The 7,278-nt window shown below is 45.5% G+C and overlaps 1 non-coding gene across 1 annotated transcript; it reads left to right on the top strand.

Annotated features, from left to right (window-relative positions):
• Window positions 1-2,607: 2,607 nt before the first annotated feature.
• On the top strand, window positions 2,608-2,679 carry TRNAA-UGC. Its single transcript has one exon. It is a non-coding gene; the product is annotated as a tRNA-Ala (tRNA).
• Window positions 2,680-7,278: the final 4,599 nt, after the last annotated feature.

The raw sequence follows: 7,278 nt of genomic DNA, 5'->3' as shown, positions 1-7,278 counted from the left end.
CACACACACACACACACACACACACACACACACACACACATCATTCAACCCACAAATACAAAGGGGCTTCAAATGTTTGGAGGGGGTGGCGAGGGGGCACAAATGGAACTTAAAAAGGAATAGAACTTTTCCACAAACTCTTTGAAGCTCTCAGCCTGTTCCAAGTATCCGTTTTACCAAATCCTAGCAGTTACAGTGCTTGGCTGCTAACCCAAAGGTGAGTAGTTCAAATTCACCAGCCAGGTGGCTCCTTTAAAGACCTCACAGCCTTGGAAAACCCGAGGGCAGGGGAGTGGGGGATAGCGGGGGAAGTGGGGGGGAAGCAGTTCTGTTCTGACTGTGAGTAGCAGTGATGCCCTGGCAGCGGGTCTGGGTTTATGATGGGTCAGGCACTGTTCTAGGCACTGGGAAGATAGCAGGGGAAAGGGCCCTGTGAGGAATGCTATAAAGAAAACCAACCGCCGAGGGTTGGAGAGAATGAGTGGGATTCGCAGGCCACTTTTGAGAGGCAACCAGTAAGTAAGGTCTTTCCAAAGAGGTGACATGTATGCCAACGCCTTGTCGATGAGAACAGTGTCCGAGCAGAGAACAGTGTCCAAGGGCAGAGCTCTCAAGAGGGAAGGAACCCTGGAGAGGGGAGAAGGAGGGGTCAGGAGGGAGGGTTCCACCGGCAGAGTTCTGGGTGCAGCATCATCTGATTCATTTGGAGCTGGCTGCGGTGCCGGTGGGCAACAGAGGGAGCAGAGAGCTGTGCCGAACCAGCCCTTGACTTGCTCACAAGCCATAACTAAAATGTCACCGCTTGTGGTACCATGTTTCTGTTTTGCTAAGGGGTTGTGGGGGGAATCCTTCTCACATGGCCTCCCACTTCCCAGGGAGGAGTAAGGACAGAGGGTGGCTTCCACAGGGCCGCGTTCGGCACCACACGTCATTTCTGTCCTGTCTCTCACCACTCAGGGTCAGTAAAGTATCAGTGGACTCCAGGGGGAATGTGAACAGAGGCACCCCTTCACCAAGACAACGGAAAATCCCATCGGTTCTGACTCTGGCTGTGCGATGCTTTCAAGTAGGCTCTGGTTCCTAGGACCTCATGAGAACAGGGTAGATTTACCCCCCAAGGCTTTTTAAGACTGTAATCTTTGTGGAAGCCCACTGCCACATCTCTCCCCCGGGGAGTGGTTGGTGGGATTGAGCTGCCAATGTTCTTTGCTTAGCAGCCCAGCACTTAAATTCTGTGCCACCCAGTAAGAAGCACATTTGTAATGGGAATAATTCACATAACTGAGCACATGCCCTGTTCTAAATGTTTTATGTGTGACTTCCTGACGTCCTCACAAGGACCTTGAGTCCCTTTAAGAGATGAGGAAACAGGCCCAGAAGGTTCGGCCACAATGAGATCCCTGCTGCCTTGTACTCGCTGTCAGGGAGCCTGGAGCCCAGGTGTGTGCTGCTCTCTTCAGGTCTCTAACCCCTTCTACACCACTCAACAGCCCGGGATGACTGCAGGGTGCTAACCCTGGCGCCTTCTCTTCCCTGGTATGCTTCACAAGCTCGGCTGGGGGGCTACGCCCACGGAGCCGATTCTGACTCATGGTGACCCCATAAGAGACATAATAGAATTGCTGCTTTGGGTTTCCGGAAATATAAATCTTCCTGGGAGCAGATAGCCGCATCTTTCTCTCGCGTCTCCGTAAGATGCTAGTTCACAAAGATTCTTTTGAAGGCAGTACTGCAGAGACCCCCTTCCTCTGAATGTAAGACGTGCTAGGATTGGGGGTGGCACGGCTGACATTTAGAGGGATGATTCTCTCTGTATTATGGCATTCAAAAGAAGCTTTGTGAACATACCCCTCCCTGTTCTGGAGACCCAGGAGACAGGTGAGGTTCTCTGCTCCCATCAGGATTTACAAACGAAGAAAGACAAGACTTTCTACTTCTGTAAAGAGTTATCGTCTCAGAAACCCATGGGGGAAGTTCTACCTTGTCCTATATACAGGGCGGCCATGGGCTGGCACCCGTCAGTGAGTTTTAAACAATGTGATTGACATATAATTCACATACCATACAAGGCGATCGTTTGACTGTATTAAAGAGTTGTGCAATCACCCCCACAATCAATTTCAGAACTCTTTCTTCATTTGTGCTCCGTTGTTAGTCTCCCATTTCCCCACACCTCCCTGCCATAGCCCTGCAGCAATATTGAGTTACTTTCTCTGTAGATTTACATAGCGTCTGGTTCTTTTTACTTTGCGCATATGTATGCATTTATTTGGGGGAAATGGCTACCAGCAATTGATAGTTTGGTGGTTTTAAAGGGAGCATCTGTAGGATAAAGATCTACCACCATCGAGTCCGTTCTGGCTCACCTGGACCCTACACAGGATTTCTTTCCAGTGCTGTCGTTCTCTACAGGAGCAGAGAGCCTCAGCCAGAGAAACCAGGAATGTGGGAAATGTGAGATCATTTGTTTTGCTGTGACTTAACAGCAACTAACAACAATAACAGCGTTTATTTAAATATACAATATCTTAATTCAAAGAAAAAGGGAAAAAAAACCTCAATAATTCTGTATAGCAGAGATTTTCTGTCCCCTGGTTGGCATGTGTGGGGGATGTAGCTCAGTGGTAGAGCGCATGCTTTGCATGTATGAGGCCCCGGGTTCGATCCCCGGCATCTCCACTGTTTTTTATTTTAAAATTTTTTCCTTTTATTTTAAAAATAGTTTTATTGACATACACTTCACCTATCATACCATTTAATTGTTTAATCATTCAATCACAATCCGATCTGTGCAACCACCATCTCAGAATGTTTTCTTCTCATGCTCGTTATTGTCAGCTCCCCATTCCCCCACCCTCCCTTACGCAGTTACAGTTTCCAGAGATCTGTCTTGGATTTCCTGCGCTATCATATGAAACAAAGCACGTTCAGACAAAACAAACAAACAAAAACCCAACAATGACTTGACGCAGCCCAGAAAAGCCTCAATCAAAGATGAAGCAGGAAATATTTTTAAAATCAAACAACTTTCAATGGGTCCGAAGGGAGCTCAGAGGATAGGGTATTACATTTTAAGCTAACTACGTCTGCCGTAAGCAACTTTACAATGCTCTCTGTCTCATAGCAAAGCCATTCACATCCCTCCACTGTGGTCAGAGAGAATCCACAGGAAACTCAATCCATGTGTGGACCCTGCAGACGGATCTTTGGACTCCTACTGCCATCTATAGCCTTCTGCAAACCAGGTGTTCACAGTTTAAGCTCTGATGCTATTCCATCCTTTGGGTTTGGGTTTTATTATTTACAATTACACAGGCTGGTGTACTTCTCCCGTGTGGTGTGGACTTAGTTGACGCCTCCATTAGATGGCTGCTTGGTTGAAGACGATCTGTGCAGTGCCCGGTCGATCTTTTCCTCTTCAGATGGCCAGGCACCACCTGACTTCTCACTAAGCTGTGCTGCGGCACCCTGTCTTCAGGGATCACGGCAGGAGGGCGAGCATGGGCAGGGCTCTGTCATTAGAACAAATTGGTCTTAGAGTAGGACTAGAATTAAGTGTGAATTTTAGAGACATCATTCATTATCATTTTTTTAAAAACATTTTATTAGGGGCTCATACAACTGTTATCGCAATCCATACACACATCAATTGTGTAAAGCGCATTTGTACATCATTCTCAAAACATTTTCTCTCCACTTAAACCCCTGACATTAGGTCCTCATTTTTCCCCTCCCTCCCCGCTCCCCCCTCCCTCATGAGCCCTTGATAGTTTATAAATTGGTATTTTGTCATATCTTGCCCTGTCCGACGTCTCCCTCATTATCATTTTATAATAGGGAACTTTATAAATCATCCACCCGGACCATAAGTTAATTCTATCGATAGTGTCATTCATTTAGCCACTCGTATAGAATTTATAACATTGTTGATACAAGGAAATTATACAATGATAGGCTGGCTTCGGACTGCGATACACGAATTGTTGAGTTATGCAGGTTAAACTCTTCAGTAACTAGACCCCATTTACACAAAGAAATGGGAGTTGGTGGTAGAACAAAGCTTTCAGTAATACTCATTCATACTTAACAGGCGGGATCATGCCTCCAGGATTAATACATGCCATCAGAAAGCAAGGAGGGTATTACAATAGTAAATATGTCCCAGGCCACCATTTTGGGGCACCCTCACAGCATGGGCACACTCAGTGGCCGCCATGGCCATAACCTTGGAATGTCAGCCATGTGCTTCTTCTCACACTAGGGTTTTTCAGCCTCCAGTACAAGGAACTATGTCAGTCCCATAAATCTGCTACAGGTGAGTCAGAGTTAAGCCAGTGCACTTAGGGAGGGTTCCCATTAAATCCTTCTGGTGTGGCCTGTGAAGGAAGCTGAGCAGCTAAAAAGAGCAGAGTCTAAAGTCCCACAGAGCCTGGGTCACCAAGGGCTGGGTAGAAACTGGGTCAAAAATGTCCAATTAGGAACATAGTACAGGGTGTATTCTCCTCTTGGGTTTTATATAAATACTGTTAAGCATTTTTTGCGGATGGGACGTTGCTCCTCCCGGTTTACCCATCAGCAATAATGTAATGAAAAAGACAAAACAAAAAACCAATAATGTAATGGCCTTCTCCAAGACATACAGGCCTCCCTCCCCCCATCTTGACTTGAGTTTCCAGTGAGGTTATCTTACCACTCTTGCAGGAGTGATCTGTTGATTTGGGGTGACCTTAGCACCATGCTGTATGGCAGGAACTGAATGATCTTCTCCCTGTCCCCCCATCTTGAAAAGCTGAGGTGAGGTCTCTTCTCTTGAAGTGGTTTTTAAGATGTACGTATCAAAGGGGTGCTCTATGGTTCACGGACACTAGGCAGGCTCTCTAGCACGTGGTGTGGGAGGCAGGATTAGATGACAAGGTCTGAATGCAGAAGCCTGCCCTCTTCGTGGTGTTTACGCTGACAGTCTGTCCTTAGAGTAATGGACTCACACGATATTTGTCCTTTTAGCATTGACTGCCTGCCCCCAGCACAGCGGTTTCCAGGTCCACCCACGAGATGAGGGGTTCCATGGTTTCCTCACGCTGGAGTTTAGGGATGCACAATGTTCCATTGTGTGTCTGTACCAGAGTTTTCAAACCAGTCTTCTTCTGAGGGGCATTTGGACTGGTTCCAGCTTCTTGTTGTGTTGAACCGTGCTGCAATAAACACCGGAGAGCATCTGTCTTTTCGCATTCGGTCTCTTAGTTCTCTGGGGTAGATGCCCAGTAAAGGGATCGCTGGGTCTTCTATTTCTTTTCTCAGTTGTTTGAGGTACAGCCAGATCGCTGTCCATGTGATTGTACGTATTTTCAAGCTACCAACAGTATATGAGAGTTCACCTCTCTCCACACCTTCTCCAGCATTTGTTGTTCTATGGTTTAAATTGGGCTATGGTTGTGGGTGTGAGGTAATGTCGTTGTTTTGATCTGCAGCTCCCAGATGGCTAATGATCATGAGCATTTCCTCATGTGTTTGTTAGCCATTCAAATGTCAGCCTTTGTGAATTGGCTATTCATGTCCTTTGCCCATCTTTTAATTGGATTTTTTTTTGAGGTGTTACGGCATCCTATAAATTTTAACAATTGGTCCGTTGTGTCATTGCTAAAGACTTTTCCCCAGGCTGTGGGCTCTTGTTTCCCTCTTTTGATGAAGTTGTTTGATACGCTGGAATGTTTTCTTCGTAATGGGCCCCGGTCATCTATTCTGCCAACCACTATGTGTGCTTCCTTTACCACCTTTTGTGTCCATGTAGACCCTGCAACAGGACTCTCCTCTCACTTTCCCTTGTATGCTTTATGACTGAGCGGATGAGGGATATAAGGTTTGTCTAAAATTGATGGCCTAATGTTTTTTTGTTTACATAGTGACTAACTTCTCTTATTTTTTTCTACTTTAAAAATTTGTGATTTGATCATTGAGAATGAGAGGCAGTATGGAGTGGGGACCCAAAGCCCATCTCTAGACAACTGGACATCCCCTTACAGAAGGTCTCCGGGAGGACACAAGCCAGACAGGGTGCAGGGTAGCAATGATGAAACATACAACTTTCCTGTAGTTCTTAAGTGCTTCCTCCCCCCCACTATCATGATCCCAATTCTACCTTACAAATCCAGCTAGACCAGAGGATGTACACTGGTAAAGATAGGAACTGGAAACACAGGGAATCCAGGACAGAGGATCCTTTTGGGACCTCTGAGAGTGGCGATAGTGGGAGGGTGGAGGGAAGGTGAGGTAGAAAGGGGGAACTGATTACAAGGATCTACATATAATCCCCTCCCTGGGTCATGGACAACAGAAAAGTGGGTGAAGGGAGATGTCGTACAGTGTAAGATATGACAAAATAATCATAATTTATAAATTATCAAGGGCTCATGAAGGAGGGGAGGCTGGGAAGGAGGGGAAAAATGAGCTGATACCAAGGGCTCAAGCAGAAAGCAAATTTTTTGAGAATGATCAGGCCAACAAATGTGCTTTACATGATGTATGGATGTATGGATTATGATAAGAGTTGTACCAGGCCCCAATAAAAGGATTAAAAAAAGAAAGAAAATGATGATGGGAACATATATTACAAATGTAATTGCTACAATTGATGTATGGATTGTTATAAGAGCTGGAAGAGCCCCCAATACAATGATTTTTTTTAATTGTGAGAATGAAACTTTACTGAGCAAATTAGATTTCCATCCAATAATTCACCAACACCTGTGACACTGAATTGTAATTTCTTACTGTCTATAGTCCATCAGAAGCTCAACCTTAAACACCACGGATATGATTAAGTACTAAATGTACTTTTGCTGGAACAAAGTGGAGAAGTTAGCAAGCACACAGACAAAAATGTAGTCGGATGTCTGAAGCCACTGTAAAGATGAAGGCATGATTATTTTGGGAGTTTACCAAGCGTTTCCTGGCACTATGTCTCTACAGGAAAAGTTCAGCTGACTCATTTCTGGCCACATGGAAGCCATTTCAAAGGTTGAGCTTCTTTGCTAACCTTTGCCCTTCCCTTGTGTTGTCAGCCATTTCAGTGGGAGAAAATGATGAATTAGTGGCTCTGATGGGCAAACTGTTTACCATCCTCTCTGCAACCTGGGCTAGTTCATGACTAAAATTAAAAGATGTACTTTGATTGAAAGGAGAGCTCCTGCTCCAGCCTAGGGGAGCTGTTCTTTGCAATAATAACAAATTCCTCCTCCTCCTCCTCCTTCTACTCCCTGCTTTCCCATCTGTTGTCTAATT

The sequence above is a fragment of the Echinops telfairi genome, unplaced genomic scaffold (genome assembly GCF_000313985.2).
Source record: "Echinops telfairi isolate 266 unplaced genomic scaffold, ASM31398v2 ScPeMD7_7412;HRSCAF=8450, whole genome shotgun sequence".
Taxonomy (NCBI): Eukaryota; Metazoa; Chordata; class Mammalia; order Afrosoricida; family Tenrecidae; genus Echinops; species Echinops telfairi.
Note: the sequence above shows the minus strand (reverse complement) of the source record. Positions and strands in the feature narration are given on the sequence as shown.